This window comes from Mauremys mutica, chromosome 9 (genome assembly GCF_020497125.1).
Source record: "Mauremys mutica isolate MM-2020 ecotype Southern chromosome 9, ASM2049712v1, whole genome shotgun sequence".
Lineage (NCBI taxonomy): Eukaryota > Metazoa > Chordata > Testudines > Geoemydidae > Mauremys > Mauremys mutica.
Genome location: NC_059080.1, coordinates 87,805,778 through 87,826,850, shown reverse-complemented (window position 1 = coordinate 87,826,850; position 21,073 = coordinate 87,805,778).

Here is a 21,073-nt window from a genome sequence, read left to right as displayed (position 1 = left end):
CTTCCCTTGCACTTTGGATCCTATCTTTCCCTACTCATCCTAGTCATTCTAAAGACCTTGGGACCCTGGTGGTATGCCTCACAGTGTCTGATAAGAAGATAGTTTTTCCATACTATTTCTGCATCTGTGCAGAGACCCCTTGAACTCCAAATAAGTACTGGGGTCTGCACCGGTGCAGGATCGGAGCCTAAAGCCGGCCTTAAAATTTCAGCAGCTGCGTATGAATTTACAAATATTCATAAATTCTTCACTCAGTTCTAAAAGCTGAATGGGAAATAATAACCATTGTCAATTCTCTTTTTTTTTTACAAGCTTGTGCAATTAATCGCATATGTGAATTCATGAATATTATGTGATGAGTTCTACTAATGAGCACTCGGGTCAGAAGAAAACTGAGATTGCCGCAGAGCAGACAGTGCAGGGGTTATTATGGCTGCTGCAGTATACAGAATTGTTCTATACCTTGATCACACCCTGGGAAGTGACCTTTGCTATACCTGCCCCCTCAACCCTCCCCCCCCACACAAAAAAAAGTGTTTCTAAATGAAAGAAGTCAGTAGGTGGTTGCTTTTTCTCTTTATGTTTTTCCTCCAAACAAAATGAAAGGCATTAGTCTACATCATGGGCTAATGGGCTGCAGACTTTTATGGAAAAAGTATTTCTCACAAAGGGTATGAAAAATTATCTAAGTGCCATTTCAATACAATGACATCTCTCAGGTGGTGCCAGCATTTCCATTATAAACACTAGTATTCAGAGGCTTATAACCTGGCCATAAAAATTTGCTCCGGCTTGAAGTTCAGCAACATGCAACATGTCTGCCAGGTAGAAAGAGCTTCTGTCATTTTGTTAACTATTGAACACTACTTTTATTTCTGAGATATACAAGTGAAGCAAATATAAGGCATGTTCCCTTCTCAGGTGCTTCTTAGATGTGCATTTGACTTATCATGTTACTTGGCATGTAATGCAAACTCAGCTGGTGCGCCACTGAACATGCCTGAACTGTACAGAAAACCTCTGATTAGGGATGGAAAATCTTCAAATTTCTGATATTAGCATCATTACAGTAGTACGAGAGGCTGCAGTTGAGATCAGGACCTATTGTGGTAGGCACTGGACAAACAGTCCCTGCCCTGAAGAACCTAAAGTCTAAATATTCAAGACAGACAAAGGACGGAAGGAAGGAAATATTACTCAAATGTTACAAGCGGATAAAATCCATTGACTTTAATAGGGCCAGGATTTCATGCAGAGAGTTTAAGTGACTTTCCCAAGGTCAGATCAGATGAGCATTCTAGGGTTTAAAATCTATGAATTTACACCAAACTGCTGAGCTTTTCTGATATTTATAGGATTGGTTAAGAATGTTCACCAAAAACTTAAATGATACCACTTAGCACTTCTCTACTGAAGCAAAATTAACATCAACAAGTTTTCGGTTAATAATCTGATGTCAGCACAACACAGAAGCTAGTAAAAAACCAGTTTGCTGCCACTAGCTCACACTTTTATGTGACTTTCCTCGTGGAAAGCCATTAGTTTGATAGCAACAGTAAAAGTCAGCTCTGAGCCCTTACTGGCTATGAAGAACAAAGTCCATTCCTGGGGAGTGATGGTGAGGTTACCTGGTCTGAGTGCATTCGGGAACACACGGCAATCTCTGATGTTGGCACCACAAATTACACAGTTAGAGAGATTTTCTGGGAATTCAAATTTGGGTAATTTGCATAGATGCTGGCAGCTTGCAGGAAAGCACTTGGAAAAGGAACACAATGTCACTGCCTTTCTCCCCCTCACTCACACTCATGCACTTTCTCACACACACACATGCAAAATGAAGAGGATACACTTTGAGCCCAGGCAGTGCATTTTTTTCTTCAGCACATTTAGAATCTTATTACGCGATTCAAATCCCAATGGCAGAGCTTTGAGAACATCTGCAGTGAACGGCCAAATAGAAGATAATAAAAATGCAGGGTTAAGTGCATTTCATAATGATTAAGAAAAGTTAAGCAGTCACCAATCACATATTAACCTGAAAATTATTTACAGCCTAATGTGCAAAGGTCCTGAGCCTGCAAAACACCCAAGCATGTGATTGGGGTTATATGCATGCCGCACCACTAAAGAAAAGGGCCTAAGTAATTTTGCTGGAAAAACACTTTGCCTGCATCTTGTAATGCCAAGATCTACTACAGAGACCTGATCCAAAGCCTATTGAAGTCAGTCTTTCCATTGACTTTAATGAGCTTTGGATTAGGCCCTGAAGAGGGATGTTTGTGCTTGTGGAAAGATGAATGGCATCTTCATAGCATTCAGAAGAGGTTTAGTTCACTCTCAGATTTAACTACGCTAATAAAATTTGTGTCGGCGCTTGGTGGGTGAAACAGACATTTGCTGACACTCTGAAGAGAGGCTGTGTGCAAATGCTGCTTAGGGAATTGTTCTAGGAAGTTTTTCTGTTTGATTAACATTGTGTATTTGCTGAAAGAAAGTGTAATGTATGTAAAGAGCCCGAAGGTTAGTTTGACTGTCTGCCTGTGTATGAAAAATAGAATGTGAAATCCTGTTCTCACTGAATCAATGGCAAAACTCCCACTGACTTCAGTGGAGTCAGGATTACACCCAGAGTATTTCTTATTGATATGGGTGAAAGGAAGACATTTGGTATTTAAAGTTCAACACATTTTTTGTCTTTGATCAAAAATATTGGGCAGCATGGGCCTGATCCAGCAAAACACTTAAGCTTATATATAACTTTAAGTATGTAGGAGCAGTGCCATTGACTTAATAGGAGCAGGATCAAACCCTACATGTGTATAGTTAAAAACAAAAGACAGTTGGATTCTATTAGGGTTTTCTAGATTTTCACATCAGAGTGAACCAAATACACTTATGTGTAGGGCCTGATCTAAAGTCCATTGCAACCAATGGAGAGGCTTCCATTAACACCTCAGCTAAGCATTTATACATATGCAGAGTAATGGAACATTCTGACTGGGTAACATTTCCACAGATGTAAATAGCCATGTGAGGGACAAGGCAGTGGAGAATCAGGCCCATTGAAGCGCTCCTGATTTGCACCTGTGTAAAAGAGAGGAAGGCCTCCCGACACCATGGTTTGTGCAGTCCATCTTTCCCCCGCCCTCGCCCGACTCTGCCTCCAGGATGATAGTTTTGGTATGCTAGATAATATCCTACTGTTATTCATTTGTATCCTTATCTTTCCCCTGAAGACCTCTCCTGTTAGTCCCAGAGCATGTGTTCATAATCACAGATGAGGTGATTGCACCAGTAGCATACACTGTTTTTTTAGGCCAGCTGATTCATTTTGAATAGGGTCCAATATAGGCCTGAATTGCAATAATTTTAATTCAGCATTTTTCATGGCTTTAGCTGCTTTCATCCAAAATCCACTCCACAAATAAATCTGTTCTCCGACTAGAGCTTAACTTCCTTCTCATTGCATTCAACTGTAATAAAACTGAAGTAATAAAAAAGGTGTTATGAAAGTGTTTCAAGAACGGGAAAGTGAATTAGAGCCAAGCTCTTAGCATTCAGACCCAGATCCTGGGCTTCATCTGAGCTGGCCTCAGCTCAGCCCTAAAGCAGCAGATAGAACAAGAAGAGACAAGATGCCCATAAGCCACTTTTTATATCATCACAGTCCCCAGTCATGGGGCCACCTATCCACTGAGGTGGTCTCAAACATAAATTAGAGCCACCTTACACTGCTCTACTTGGCACTGACTGCCAACATCTTCTAAGGGGTATTCCCGCAGCTAGGAATTGCCAAGACACAGAGATGTCCTGGCCATACTTCCTCTTCTCCATGTCCTCCGTGGGGACCAACCATGTTGGTTTTATTAGGAAATACTTCCTCCCGCATACTGGGGCTGCATCCCAACAAAACAACGAACTGCTTAGAAGGAGATGGTTAGTGTAAGTCCATCGAATGGCACTTGTTTTGCTTCTGAGCTAATGCTTACACCTCTCTGACCTATTAGTTTTGCAGTGGAATTATCAAAAACCAGAAGATAAGCAAAATAATGTTTCATCTTCATTTTACATGCTGCCGCTACCGTTTTGTGCAGCTACAGAAAATGGAATGAAGCAGATACTGTGAGTTTGCTGTGCAGCTAGTTTGAATCATGAGGTGCCTCTTTCTACAGTTGGAGAACACATTTAGAATATTCATAACTATATTATCTTGCAGAATGTCAGCCAAAACAGTTCATGGTGTTTGATATCGCATGATTAATGCTCCAGGTAAAAGATAAGTATTCAAAACATGAACTATTTCCTGTATAGACAAAGATAAACATATGTCTGATGTAAATGTCACTTCTTGACTCTTTGTGAGACCTCAGCTACTGTTCCTTAATGCTGCATAATATTTATCAACTTGTTCTTAAATGCTTTGATTGTTTGCAGGAAGGTCACATAACATCATTTTTTTGCCCACCTTTTGCTCCCCAAAAGGTTCAGTAGTTAGGGCCCTGGTCTGGGACTCAGTAGCCATTTGCTCAGTCTCTGCTCTGCCAGATGCTTCCTGTGTCAGCTTAGTCTCTGTGCCTCCTTTTCCTATCTGTGAAATGGGAATAATACAACTTCCTTACCTCACAGGGCTGTTGTAAGTGTAAATACACTAAAGTTTGTGAAGGGCTAGATAGACTGGGGGGATACTAACATTATCTAACATACTAGATAACAAGTTCTGCCAGCATCCCTAAACAAGGTTAGTGACTCCCATCTAGGCACTCCAACTTGATAAAAATTAGGCCACTAGTGAGCTCTGACCACTGCCTATCATGTTGACCATCACTGTCTCACTGCTTCCTTGTTCTCCCCATCTCTCTAGCTGTACCAGTTGTCTCTTGCCTTTTTTTATTTTGATTGTAAGCTGTTTGGGGCAGGGATTTTCTTTTTGTTCTGTGTTTGAACAGCACCTTGCACCGTTGGGTCCTGAACCATGACTGGGACTCCCAAGCACCACCAATAAAAAATAATAATCAGAGTAATAACTTCACTGACAATCAGCCCCTGCTGCTGAGATAGGGCAGATGTGTTTCATGGTTTCATCTCTCCTGATGGTCGGGGACCAATCAAAGCAAAATCCTTGGGATTTGTGACCCAGAGTGAGAGAAGGCTTAATCCACCCCTGTTCTTCCCACAAGGAGATAAAGGACTCATGTCTATATGTAAGATTAATTAAAATTAGGATAAAAAACCAGTCCCCAGTCATGGGGCCACTTATCCACTGAGGTGGTCTCAAACATAAATTAGAGCCACCTTACACTGCTTTACTTGGCACTGACTGCCAACATCTTCTAAGGGGTATTCCCGCAGCTAGGAATTGCCAAGACACAGAGATGTCCTGGCCATACTTCCTCTTCTCCATGTCCTCCATGGGGACCAACCATGTTGGTTTTACTAGGAAATACTTCCTCCCGCATACTGGGGCTGCATCCCAGCAAAACAACGAACTGCTTAGAAGAATATGGTTAGTGTAAGTCCATTGAATTGAGCTAGAATTCTGCCTGGATTCTGATTTTTCTGGGTTTTTGTGACTTTTTGTGGCCCCTGTGCACAACAATTTCTTGATCTGCAGTAAACAGAGACTGTTCCATTGGGAATCCTGGAGAACACAAAATTAGGAACTTAAACATCTATAATGAGTAAATCTAAGTACTTAATGGAGAAAAATAAATGAGTTCACTGGGCTCTTAAACCTGTGACATCCACCTTATATGAGCTAATAGGGGTTGACACCTGGGATGATAAACAATCTATTTTAGATGTCCTATGCACCCGCAGGAATAAAGCAGTGAGTAATTTCTATGGTGTATATTATGACTGACTGTGTAACGCTGGTGAGCTTGTTGAGTTGCTAACAATAAATTTTTTGATGACAGGACCATTTATAACTGAAATCCTAATACTGGTGCTCCTTGAACAGCAGTATCACAAAGGCAAAGCAGCCTCACACTAACAATAGTGAAAACAACTCCTCTGAAATAAGGATTAACTGCTTCATAAACAAAAAAGCAGAACTAAATTCTGCCACAACTGCACTAGTGTCCTATGAATTAGACAAGGGTCTGCTCCTGAGATTCATCCTCACATGCAGGTTAGCAAACATATGTAGCTACAAGCAAAGATTGTGGGCTAAATCCAGTGCCCAATTTATGCCACATTTGCCCTCCCCTGATCCTTCGGCATCCGACGAAGTGGGTATTCACCCACGAAAGCTCATGCTCCAAAACGTCTGTTAGTCTATAAGGTGCCACAAGACTCTTTGCTGCTATTTTAAGAATGATTCTCTAGGAACAAAGGGTGGCAATTTAAACATGTAATTTTACTTTGGAAACATTAATGCGTTTAACAAAAAGTAGCTCCACCATTTATGTCTTCTCTATTGTTGAAGATGTGAGAACTTTTGGAATTGATGCCACTGAAGGAACAGTTGCGTTACAAGTGGGCAATGTTTGGTCCCAAATACTTTCTCTTCTGGACAGTGCTTAACCATCATGATGACAAAAATGCTGAGTATAAGACATTTTGATTTCTATTGTTTTTGAAGTGCAGGAATGTTTGAAATAATGTTGACATTCATTCTCATCTAAATATTAACTATTAATGTAAGAGTTCAAACTGATCCACTATCAGTGAGGACGTTTGTTGGGATTGCATAGCAGCCCACACCAAAACTGACTGATACAGGACCATCCATGCTTTGGTTCTAGGCCAGAGAAAGGGCTTCTCACTAGCAAGGTCATGCTCTGTCTGACTAGGAGGATTAGGCCTGTAGGCTCTAAACAAAACAGTTTGCCTTGGGAGGAGGAGGAGGCCAACCTCAAGATAAACCCTAAGAGAGCAGCTGCAGCTCACCTAGAGAAAGAGAGGATAGGGCAGAGAGAAACAAGTTTGGAGTGTGTAGGGGAAGGGAAGAGGGACAGAAATTGAAAGAAAAAAGAGGAAGGGCAGAAAAAAAAATCAAGCCTTGGGAATTTAGACACATCTTAATGGAAGATGTGTATGTAAATCCCCTAGACTTCTTTCAAGATCTCAGCCTAAATTAGGAAAGCTTTAGTTAGAAAGAAAGAATAGATCCTAGCCTTCCTTCCTTTCTTTCCATAAAGGTTATAGCTTATATATAATTCATATCACAGTGACAAATTATGCACAGTAACAAACATGCTGATATCAGGGGAATTTTCCTGATATTTAGGAAACATATTTGACCCCTGAAGACCTGGTGAGAGTGGCTGGTGAAATAACAACACTTCTGGGAGCAGCCTTTCTTTCTCCATTTTATGGAGGTGAGTGTTCAGTTATGTTTGAGATTTATAATTTTTTTTTACTTTATGGAAGATTAGTTTCTTTTAAAAAGACTGTTTAACAATGCCAGAAGCTATGTTTCTAAATGATATAATGTACTAAAAGCTTTTCCATCTCTCACTATCTTGGCTCATGGTTTCATGCTAGCATGGGACTTTCAGGCTTTGCTCTCTTTATTAATACATATCAACAATAATAATGGCACTTTTGATTTGGACAGCAACTCTACATTTAGTAATATATATGTGCCTTTTTTATTTCACTTTTTTTTCCCCTAGATTCCACAGCTCGGCTCATACACGTAGGGTCTAAAAAGTTCTTTGGAAACACTGTACCTGGAGATCCATTTTATATTATCATGTAAGTGACTTGTTTGAAGCGAATTTTATACTAACTGAATGAAAGGAAAGATCTCATTAATAAACAGAAATTACAGCTATGACATCCACTTGGTTTCCATCCTCATTTTTATAGCTCTCATGCTTCAAGGCACAAGCCAAGCTCTACCTGATGCGGGCTAGAAAGAAATTTCCATATAGGTTATACCATAATTTCTCACTCTGCCATTTCTTGTACTCTGGCTAAACCACATGGTGCTGACCACTCTCAGAAACAGCATACTGAACTAGATAGCCTAGTGGTCCGAGCTAGTATGGCATTTCCTATGATCCTATGTGATGGCAGTAGCCAGGATGTACAATCACAGCTATTCATAGTCATAGAGAACATGGAACTTTTGGAGGTATTTCAAATATTGTTAATCTAGAAGCTGAATGACAGAGTCTCTTTTTAAAAATATACACATAATTTTGGGCAAAAATGTTAATTGGGCCTGAACCTTGCCTCTACATTTGTGCATGGAGTTTTGTGTGGACAACTATTTGCATGTGCAAATGAGGTTGTTACACATTTTGGCTATAAAGACGTCACACACACACTATTCCTTTTGCCCACTTGAGCTAGTAATAATGCATGTTTATTTTTGATACTTGACCGAATTTCAACCAATGGAATTTGAGGGGTGTGTTTGTGTGTCTTGAGTTGCAGGGTGGGAAATCCCAAAGGTTTTGTGTGTGTGTCTTGAGTGTGTATTTCTATTTGATCTGTTTAATAGTGCTGCAGTCACTATGGGTGAAATTCTCACCTGTCTAGAAGACCAAAACAGATCCTATGTACCACTTCAGTCCCACATTATCCCCTCTCTACATGGATTAATTTCACCAGTCAGAATCAACTAACCGAATTCTTTCTCTAGTGGTATCATATGCAAAGGAAATGCATTGCTCCAGGATATAGCATTTCTTTCAGAAAGAAAGGCAGAGCAGTAGGGGCTTCCAAAGCTCATTGAAGCCAATGGGAATGATTGCATTGACTCCAATGAGCTTTGGTCCAAGCCCTAAATGAAAACACATCAGGCTGAACAGTGACATTGTTATTGTGATATTTATTTTTATTTGTACATTGTGCGATCATTTGCTTAATCTAAACATTTAATATTTGGAAGGAGACATTCCTAAATTGTGTCCGTCTGTAATTGCACTTTCTCCCTTAGGATGATTTACGCCTGCCTTCTTGTACTCATCACGCTACTGAGTGAAGGAGGAGCAATAGTAATGTTCTTGGCTCTTGTAAGTGCTTGGTGAATTGTAATCTATTTTGCTCATAGATTCAAGCCTCTGAGTCCTTTTTGTCTCATGACTACAAAGGTCAGCAGTCAACAGATTATTTCCTCAGTAGATAAATACACATTAGAATTGGAGGAGAACTGGAAAATAAATGGCTAGAAAGGAGATTCAGGATTAGGCAGTCCCAGTCCCACCCTATTAAATAGTGACTACATGACTCATGTTGATATGCTGTAGCTACTTGCAAAGGCTCTCTTTAAAAATAATCGGAAACGATTAAGATGTACAATATCACACTGCCCCTGATTCTCTTCTCCTTTAGATGGCTAATTGGGAGTAATGCTATTAGTCAGTGGAAGTACATTGCTGTAAAACTGGTCTAGCTTGAATCTGAATTGGATGCACTGGCCCACTTGCAGGCTCCATTGAGGACCTTTAATTGCTGTTCAAAGATGGCTTAAGTGAATCCCAGGAGATTCCCCTGGGAGACTGGATTTCCTTAGTGGTACAGGGTGGGTGGGATGATGAGCCTGGATGGCTGTGCCATTGGAGAGGGAGGCAGAATGGCCCAAAGCGAGCTGTTGATAGAACATGGGAATGAATTTTAGGATCAAATTCTTATTCCAGACTGGTGTAAACCTGGAGTAACTCCATCAGATTTACACCAGAACAAAGGCAGAATTATTGAAACTAAAATGTAAGTTATTATTTGAAAGATAACACTTCCATTGAGTGCACAACAGTGGAAAATGCATCAAGTAAATAGGCTTTTCTTTCTGCAGATAATCCTTATTGACCTGATATTATTTTTGCACTATCTTGATCATTTTCCTAATAGGATCAGGGGAAGGTAAGCTTTTCTGATCACTTGTGTTTATTGGCATGTTTGACATATGTTTAGTTGTATAGACAAGCCATCAGATCCTACACTGAAGTACTGTACACTTATCGATCTTTGTATTCATTATATCACATTGAGTATTTTGATTTTAAAACATGCATCTTGAAGAGTGTTAGATATAAAATTGGAACAGAACACAATATTCAGATCTGAATTGGATCTGAATTTCCCCTAAGTTTTGGATTGAGATCCTCTCTAAGAAGTAAGTAGCATTACATCCAGTCTCAAATATGTAGGATTTAAAAACCAAAACAAAACCAAAACAATGAATTTTGGGTGGGGAGTATAGCAAGCTTTATCCTTGGCCAGTTTGTATAATCAGAACCTACTATTCCCTTGCAGGCACCATTAGCAAATGTGGTTTAGAAACAATCCTGTTATAGTCTATCACATTTTTTTGCATATCTTCCCCCCTTTTTTTAATTAAAAAAAGACATCTGCATGGACATAGGACTGTTGGCCTATAAGAGCTCTTCACCTACAATCTGTCTGACTGTACAGGAGACATCTTTCCCCTAGGCAAAAGCAGATGTCTGTTTATCCTTGGAGTTAGGAGATGGAAGACTTGTCACTTGAGAGCACAGGATATGTCTGAATTTGCTATTTGCTTTCTGACTGCACCTGGCAGTAAATGATGAAAACGTGGATAACTTTAAGAAGGGAAGGTATAGCTTTAGCTCTTGGGCTAAATCCCACCGAGTTTCATGTAGGAATGAATTCAATCCCTGGTTTTTAAAATGGCTACTATTAGAGAACCTGGCATTTTAATACCACTATTGGTTGCTCGATTTTCATAAGGGAGCGGAGCTTATTTTGATTCAGACAGTTTCAGGTTGAGATCATGAGTAAAAATGTCATTACAATAATATTGGATTAAAAATTCAGCTCAGCTCACCTCATTTTAAGTCAGACTATCCGGAGGAAACTTTTACAGGGTATGCTTTTGCAGATTGCTAACAATATTTTGAGCTGAGCTACCCATTAGCAAGCCTGGGCTCCTACTGACTTAAGCATGACTATTTCACATCTTTTGAGTTCTTAGTGTAGCCTTGAACAGATTTTGAGGACTTGATTTGTATGTTATTTTGAAAAAAATCTCAGTGGTTCTAAAATCGCATCTGAGGGCTGAGATTCATCTGTTATTTAGAGATGTATTTATTCACTCGTAAAATAAGGGTATCTACCTTCACTACTATCACCCATTTGTCTGGTGTGCTCTCCAGGACTGCTCATGGATGGCCCTCAAATAACATATTAGTCCTAAGGTCTGGACAATACCATTACCTTTGGAGAGAGCAGTCTCCATCCAGTGGATAATGGATATTGTTATACTATCATCTGCAACTACACTTTCTGACTTCATGATGAGGTTATGATTTTTGTTCTACAGTTGTACAGTGACTAGCACAATCTGGTTCACAACTGGAGCTCCATGGCACTAGTGCAATATAAATAATGTTACGAGGGATGTTGTTACAGGAGCATGCCTGTAAAAAAGGTTTGTAAATAGTTAATAAAATGCCAGTAGATGGTGCTCAAGAATACGTAGCATTGATCCTGCAAAACCTAGGATCAATAACACTTTTTGTAGTAGTGAACCACAAATGGATTCTTGGGTGCAGTTCTTTACTTTGCAGCTCTTAACAGATGCTAACTGGTGGCCAGAAACTAGAGAACAGTGAACCAATTAGCAGAGCTCCTCAGGTACTGGTTAGACGCTCTTTATTTGTGTCCTGGCCGTTATTGCTGCTGCAGGTTGAACAGGGATGCTTACAGACAGCACACAACAGTTTTACAAAGCAAATTACACAACAGCCTGCTCTTGGCTGAGCCTAGCTGATTATCAGTTACTGAGTTGCATTTTTGTTCTGTGTATGGCTTTATGATGGTAGCCTGCCCGTTGCCTTGCTCTGGCTAGGATATGCTGTGTTCTTTGGGAAAGTTGCACTGAGCACAACTTCATTCACTCTTCAGTTCTGGATGTGTGTTTTCCCCAATCCCTCACTCTCTTGCCATGTTAAGAGAAGAGACAAAGAAGCCCCTTCAAACCAGACAGAAAATGCAGCTCCATAACGCGCTAGGAAGGACTGCTTTGGGAATAATTGTTGACTGTCCTGCATTGCAAATCATTAAGGGACAAAATTCTGTTTTCCTCTCCATGAACAGAGGGCACTACACTGGCTCCATAGAGGAGTATGACTCCCTCACATGAGGAAAACAATGGGCTGCAACCCCACTCATGCAGGGATACTGCAAGCATGGATGGTGGTGGAGGAGGGGGAAGAAAGAGGTGGTATTACCAGATGGGTCAATGACCTCATTCACCATGGATTCACCAGTCATTTCTCCCCTGTAACTAAGAGAGAGCATACATGTCCTGTACAGGCTACTGCAGCTCTGGGCTCCAGCACTAGTCACAGAACAGCTCTGTTTTGAGAAGAAAATTCCTTTCACCCCACCCCACCAAGCACATAACCTGGTTACTCAGGCTGTGATTGGAGAAAAGAAGTCCCCTATGACCACAGAAGCCATGATGAGCTTAGCATAGCACTTTGTGGTTAGGAATCAAAGGAAGAGGGTCTATACCACACAGCATCACTAATAGAATGAGCTAGCCCAAAAGCTAATCTTAGAAACATGAGCCCAGTTAGGTTCTCTACTATACCTCAGCAGCTCCCACTGGGAGCTGTACTTACTTATTTGAGCCAGAAACCCACCTCTGGTAATCAATTATTTGGATACACCTTAGACTTACTGCCCATAAGACAGTGACCTTTCTCAGCTTCTTAGGATAGAGTGACATCTCGTGGTGTAGTCCTCTCTCTCTCTCTCTCTGAAAGGTATAAATTAGTTACAAGCTTTGTCTAACACTTCTGTTTTCAACACCTAATCTGATTTTAAGACCTCTGAAGGTTGGTTTTAATACCATAAGCTTGATTCATCCCTGCACTAGTCCAGTTTTACACCCCTGTATCTTCTGTAAAACTGGAGTAAATCCAGCAGTGAATAAGGTCCAAGAAGCTGATAGGATTAAAATTCAAAATGATCTGGACAAACTGGAGAAATGGTCTGGTCTGAAGTAAATAGGATGAAATTCAATAAGGACAAATGCAAAATACCCCACTCAGGAAGGAACAATCAATCAGTTGTACACATACAAAATAGGAAATGACTGCCGAGGCAGGAGTACTGCGGGAAGGGAGCTGGGGGTCATAGTGGACCACAAGCTAAATATGAGTCAGTGTAACGCTGTTGCAGAAAAAGCAAACATCATTCTGAGCTGTATTAGCAAGAATGTTGTAAGCAAGACACGAGAAATAATTCTTCCATTCTACTCTGCGCTGATTAGGCCTCAACTGGAATATTGTGTCTTGTTTTGGGTGCCACATGACAGGAAAGATGTGGACAAATTGGAGAAAGTCCAGAGAAGAGCAACAAAAATGATCAACGGTCTAGAAACCATGACCTATGAGGGAAGATTGAAAAAAATGGATTTGTTTAGTTGGGAGATGAGAAGGCTGAGAGGGGACATAATTTTCAAGTACATAAAAGATTGTTACAAGGAGGAGTGAGAAAAATTGTTCTCCTTAACCTCTGAGGGTAGGACAAGAAGCAATGGGCTTAAATTGCAGCAAAGATGGTTTAAGTTGGACATGAGAAAAAAAAACTTCCCACCTGTCAGGGTAGTTAAGCACTGGAATAAATTTCCTAAGGAGATTGTGGAATCTCCATCACTGGCGATTGTAAAGAGCAGGTTAGATATACCTATGAGGGATGTTCTAGATAATACTTAGTCCTGCCATGCGTGCAGGGGACTGGACTAGATGACCTCTCAAGCTCCCTTCCCATCCTATGATTGTAGTCCTGTCTGGCCTACTGTCAATGCATATATTTAAGCACCAGCATAAGACTGTACAGGATTGGTGTCTCCATATCAACATCAATTTAAAGATGCTTCATGACCAATAGAAACATGGGGTCAGTTTTTAAAATGGTAGCCAGGTGCCTCAGGATGCAGATAGGCACCTAGTGGGATTTTCAAAAACACCTCAGGGCCTAATTTACATTGATTTCAATGCAAGTTAAGTGACTGGTTTTAGTGGGAGCTAGGCACCTAAATATATTGGAGGATCTGGCCCCTAGGCACTTTTGAAAATCCCATTAGGTGCCTATCTCCATCTTTCGATGATTACATTCCTTTTAAAAACTGGCCCTTTAATAACAAATTAACTATTTGAACAGGACACGCTGTCTTCTTAAAGAAATACACATGTAGTTGTCCCTAACACTACAGTTTGTTAATATCACTAACGTTTTAGAATAAGTGGCGTTTGCTAGAATAAAACTTGTCTTCTACTGCTGGTGTAGTTTAAGGGTAGGATTTTCAAATGCATTCAGTGTTAGCCCATCCCCATTGAAGTCATAGGGAAAAACTGATGGCTTTTAAACAGCCCGTATTTCTAATTTCCACATTTGCTTCTTAAATATTAATCAGGCATTTTTCTAATTCAGTCCTTCTGTAGATTAACATTTAATTAGTGCTCAGAATTTCAACAGCCTGTTGTGTATGACATTACAGCTCACTGATTTGATACAAATGTGAAAAATATGTTTAGTTATTGTTGTTGGCTGTTATAGCTGATACAGTCCTGGGATCAGAGTAAAATAGGGAACAGTTTATTTCATCTTGTAGTCTATCTTCCTGCAGATGCAGAATGTAAACTATAGCCTTCTACCAGAGGAAATCTATTAGCAGCAGTTTGATGTACTGCAGCTCTTCTATGACTCAATAAGCCTGTCTCGAAAAATATTTTCTGGAAAAAAAAATCTGAGAAAACTGTAGCAAAAAGTATATGAACTAGATTTTCTCTAATTAATCTTGAATACTGTCACCTTCTGTAAGCATTAGTCCTACCAACATAAATAAAAGCCATACTCAGATTTACTAATATATTTCTGTTGCCTGTTGCAGTTTTTCCATGTTCATTTTCAAGCTAGGGCTACAGAAAATATTTCCTGGTTCAGAGGTTTTTCCAGTGACCATGCTGGGCCTCTCAGATCTCCCAGGACATCACTATGCCATCCACGATCATTGTCCTTTACATAGTTTTCAGCAGTAAAGAGAAGACAAAAAACATGTACTTTCTGCTTGCTCTGATGGGAGACAGTTATTGAATGCTCCATGAGTGCCACACCTTATGGAGAGCACAGGTCACAACGTTACATACCATAGTAGTTGTAAAACTACTCCAGTTGATTTTAATGGCTTCCCTACAGTAAAACCAGAGTGTCACTACACCAAGTGGAAATATTGGGATAGATCTTACTCTATTAAAATCATTGGCAGAGTTCCCATTGGCTGCCATAAGACTTGGAATTGGGACTTGAAAAACTGGGATTTGGTCCATTGTAAGTAAATTCATTAGGTGAAATCCTGGCTCCATTGAAGCCAACAGGAGTTTTGCGTGTTGACTTCAGAGGAATCAGGATTTCACCCATTCTATTGGGCTTTTATTATAACTCACAGAACTTCTTCAATACAAATACGTTTTCATTTAGGTGTTTCACAGAGATTCCAGACTCATTAAAGCAAATTAAATATACTATACTGGAGTAAAATCAAAAGAGACAGAGGATCCATTTCCTAGTGTTGGAAGTTAAATGGTACCTAGCACTTACATAGCACTTTTATCTTCAACTTACATTCTACTGAGTATCATCATCACCATTTTACATATAGGGTGACAAAATCCGCTCTCTTAAGCATGAATTCAGTATCAAAGCCAGGATTAGGATTCAGATGTTAAAGGCTCCCCAGTGCTCTGCTCTAACTATGCCTCTCTCTACAATTCATACAGAAAAATGGAATAAATGTGCTACCTCTAATCCTTCTGTATACTCTCTGTATATTGGTGCATCTTTACTCTGAATCAGTGTTACTTTGTTCACTCAAGGGGGAGACTTTTCCTGAACGAGGTAATAGGCTGTTACTTTTCTATTATAGTTGATTACAGCCTGCTGAAAGATGCTAAAGGAGCTGTAAACCTTTGAGAGAGACAAGAACAGAAAAAAAAAGTCAACTAAATGTCCAGCCTAGAAAACTGAAGCAAAGAGATACATCTCTTGTTAAATTCCACGTCTTTCAGCAATTCTTCCTTCTCCTCACCACTAGTGCACACACTGTTCCTTTCCTCAACCACTGTCACCTACTGTTGAGTTTGATTGCTCTGTCATAGGTGCTGATCCTGTGATGTTATTCTGCACAGACACACCCTGGCCTCCCCTTGGAGTTGACCATAGGACTGGGGTATTAGACGGCAAACTTTCTGGTGCAGAGAATACATGTTACTCTGGGGCCCAGATGTAATTCTGTTACACCAGTATAAATCCAGAGTAACTCCACCAAGCTTGTTAGAGCTGTTCTTCATTTACACAGCTGTAAATAAAGAGAGCAATAAAACGTTGCCCTCTTTTTATAAAATGATTAGCACATTTAAGTGATTGAAATAAGTGGAAATGGCTGACTGCCATGATGCACAATGGCTTAGAATTCAGGTTGAGTGGCTATTTTGGGTTTCTGATGCAAATATTAACAACCACCATCACTTCTAAGATTGCTGTAACAACTTTACTGTTGGAAAGGAACATTCATAGGTGGTTCGAGCCAAGGACTGGAATCCCAAGGGGAATTCTTGGCCTTGCTGAGGACAAGTGGTTCTTCTGTTAATGCAGCACCATTCTAAAAATTCATAGTCTGTTACATTTTGAAGACCATAGATTTGACTGAATGGGGGCGGAGGGTTAGCTTAAAGTTTACTCTCTTTCAAATTGGTTATTCCCATTTTAATTTAAAAAAATGCTGGAGTCCTCTAAAACTTGTCAGCATTTTTCCCCCCCCAGAGGATGTTTTCACACACAATAGGTTCTTTCACGCACTGTGAGCTCTGGGAATGCGTAAATGAGCTGATCACCCAAAGAGTGAATGCAGTCAGGCAGAACCTGACCATTGGTTTTTTGAGTCATTATTGTATAGGCTACTTTCCTTATTTGCTAGGGTGAAAGTTATGAAATAAATGCTACAGCCACATTTGGAGGGTGGGGAGGGGGAGAAGGCCTGAGAAACTGAAGCCTTATCCTGAAGCTGCAGCAGCTTCATGTGCTTAACACGTTGTAAGGTACAACAGCAGTTGTGGCTATGGGCTATTGTGTCCCCACATATGCATGCATGAGGGCCAGCAAGTCTCCCCCACGTGAGTCTCACTGCAGACGCCATCCATTTGTTAGCATGCCCCCACAGTGGAATCATAGTAACTACACTACACCATATAATGGCCCAGTACTGTCCCCAACACATCAGCATAAACTAGAAAGTGTACTTCCACAGGATGATACATCTACTGTATTCACAGGCAATATTCAATCCCTGAGTTACTAGCTATTTCCTCAACTCCCTGGGGTTGAAGAAAAATGATACTTTCTCGAAAGGAATGAGAAGAAAATGCTGAAAGTTTGCCAAAAGCAGATAGCATTGGATTCAGTCATATATCTTGACAATGATACCCAGCATGTTTTCACTATCTAAAAACAATATGTTATCCAAGAGATGCTTTTGCTGAGCTATAGCTTGTGTTCTATAGCCTAACACTTGTGGATAACAACTTTATTCATTTGGTTTTCAGCAACACAACTAGGAGTAAACTCTTGTATTTTCAAGAAACTTGGAACAACTGTTTAATTTCTGCCAAAGCAGCCTGTGTCCCAAAGCACCCACCTCCTATTCTTGGTGTCCATAAGCCTCTGACTGTCAGAAGTTGGGACTGGACAACAGGGGATCAATCACTCGATAATTTCCGTCGTGGCCATTCCTTCTGAAGCATCTGGCACTAGCCACTGTCAGAAGATGGGATACTGGGCTAGATGGACCATTGGTCTGACGCAGTGTAGCCATTCTTATGAATAGGATGTTTGCTCTTCTTTGCTGTGTACTGCTGTTCATATCAGGAATAAGCTTCCACATTCTGCTATTCAGGCTATTCTCATATAATGGCTAGGAAAGTTAATTTCTGCCTCATTCTCTCACTAGGGGCAAGAATCAAGTCCCTCAGACCTGCAGATAACCTAAGGTTGACCTACATTTCAGAGCTTTACTGTAAGCACAAGACACCTTGAGTGCTGTACCCAGCAGCCTTGTCTCCATAGCTGTGATAAAGGGCTACTTCTGGTGCCCTTTCCTTATGGGAGTGATTCATGTTACAGAGGAGGACCCTCGGCAAGTTAAGGCTGAAACAGTCGTCATTAACATGCACTGGCTTGTTTCCCAAAATGAAGTCAAAATAATATCATGGAGAGCAGGCATTCTCCCAGCCCTACTCCTTGCTGCATCTTTTAGATCTGGAACCTAAGTCCTGGAGAGCAGCTTTGGTAGGGCTTTTGCTACGACATTTGGTCCATTATTAACACCATAACAACGTAAGTAGCACATTCACATAATGCAAACAAGTTCAGAATATTAAGCTCTCATCAATATCCCTGAACCAGGCTGCAGAATTTATGGTGATGTCAACAAGATTGAATACAACATACAGAAATGCAGTGTGAAAGAGCCAGCAATATTACAATCTAAAAGCAATATTACTAAGACCATCTAATAAATTATTAGTATTTGTAAAGTGCTTTGAGAATGTAAAATGCTAAGGTTTTTTTTTCTTATTAGCTCATAATCCAAACATTTAGATTGATATTTGATTATTAGTTTTTCCTAGATCTTTGCACTGGATGTATGTACTGAATAATAATAAAAAAAAGTATTTCAGACTTTGTGATAGCATGTTTGGCACTTGAAGATATTTTTAACCGCAGCCTTTGATATATAAACTATTAGCCATTTTCTTGTCTCCCACAGGTTTATGGACAAAAAGATCATAATTACTTAGCACATCTGTAGCGTGTTTAAACATGCATTAGAATAATTTTAAAAACAATGAAAAGTACTTTCCTGCAAATGGTAGAGGCTGTACATCTCCGGTAAAACTCAGACATTGGCCAACTTCACTGATGTCACTGGAATTGCTTCTACTTACACCAGAGCTGGATTTGGCCATTAACTTGAAAAGTTTTGTTTTTAAAGAAGTCTCCTCTTATTCACCAACAAAAGTACAATTATCTTATTTTTTGACATATGAAAAAAGCATAACAAGCATAAAATGAAGAAAATTATCTCGAATGCTTATGAATCAATGTCCTAACAGATAAAGCACAAGATGGGATATTAGTGGATGTTGCTACAGACCACCAAATCACACTAGGGAAAAAGGAGGATTGGCTCCTTATGCACTTATCTATAATGTGTAGGAAAAAAAGCTGTATGATCATGGGGGACTTCAATTTGAGTGACACATCCTGGAGGTCTCATGGAGCCAATACTAAAATATCATTGGAATTTCTAAATATTTATAGATGAAGAATTCCTAACTCAAAAAAAGTGTTGCATCCAACATGAGGAAATTCTACACTGGAACTCATCTTGACAGATAAAGAGGAACTGATCACAGAACTAAAAATTAATGGCAACTTAGGTACAAGAGACTTGATCACATTTATAATGTGCAAACAGAATGAAGTCCAGACCAATAATATATACACTTGGTTTTTCAAAAGGGCCAATTTCACAAAGCTGAAAACAATTATGAGCCAAATTATCTGGAAGGAAGAAATTAATCAGAAAAATGTGAATGATTGGAAGCTGTTTAACACCACTTTATTAGATAGTGAAAAAGCCACAATAGCACAGCTCATGGAAGAAAGCCACATTGGTTAAAAAGCAACCTGGTTAAAAAGGAAAATGAAGGCAGTGAAAACAATAATATATAACAAATGGAAGAAACAGAACCTGATAGTAATGATTATAAATCAGAAGCTATGAATTGTAGAAAATTGATAAGGGACGCAAAGGGATATGAGAAGAAATCTATGACCAGCAGAATGAAGGACAATAAGGACAATTTTAACTATATTAGAAACTGAAAGAATCCTAGTAATTGTATTGGTCTAGTACAGTGGTTCTCAAACTTTTGTACTGGTGACCCTTTTCACACAGCAGGCCTCGGAGTGTGCCCCCCTCTTATAAATTAACACTTTTTAATACATTTATAAATGCTGGAGGCAAAGCGGAGTTTGGGGATGGAAGCTGACAGCTTGTGAACCCCAAGTAATAACCTAGCGACCCCCTGAAGGGTCCCAACCTGCAGTTTGAGAACACCTGGTCTAGTACTAGATGGAAATGGTAGAATTATCAATAGTAATGCAGAAAATGCACAAGTGTTCAATAAATATTTCTGTTATGTATTAGGGGGAAAATGATGACGTCATGTTATATGAGCATACATTCCATTTCACTAGTATGTCAGGAGGCTGCTAACAGTAGCTAGTAAATTTAAACATTTTAAAATCAGCAGGTCCAGATAACTTTCATGGAGGGTAATATAATCAGAGCCTATCAACATAGGTTCATGGAAAATAGATCCTGCCAAAACTAACAACATCTTTTTTTGATGCGATTACACGTTTGGTTGATAAAGGTAACAGCGCTGATGTAATATATGTGGACTTTTGTAAAGCATTTGACTTGGTACTTATGATATTTTGATTAAAAAACTAGAATGATATAAAGTTAACAGGGTGCACATTAAATGAATTAAAAGCTCACTAACTGATAGGTCTCAAAATGTAACTGTAAATGGGGAATCATGGTCAAGCAGGTATGTTTCCAGTGGGGTTCTCCAGGGACTAGTTCTTGGCTCCATCTTATTTATCATTTTTATCAATGACCTGGAAGAAAACAAAATCACTAATAAAGTTTGCCAATGACAAGAATTGGGGGAGTGGTAAATAATAGGGAGGACAGGTCTCGGATACAAAAGGTTCTGGATCATTTGTTAAGATAGATGCAAGCAAACAATATACAGTTTAGTATGGCTAAATTTAAATGTATACAGTTAGGAACAAAGAATGTAGGCCATGCTTACAGAATAGGGGACTATCCTGAGAAGCAGTTACTCTGAAAAGGATTTGGGGGTTATGGTGGATCATCAGCTGAACATAAGTTTCCGGTGCAATGCTGTGGCCAAAGAGGCTAATGCGATCCTTGGATGCATAAATGGGAATATTGAGTAGGAGGTCATTTTCACCTCTGTATTTGATACTG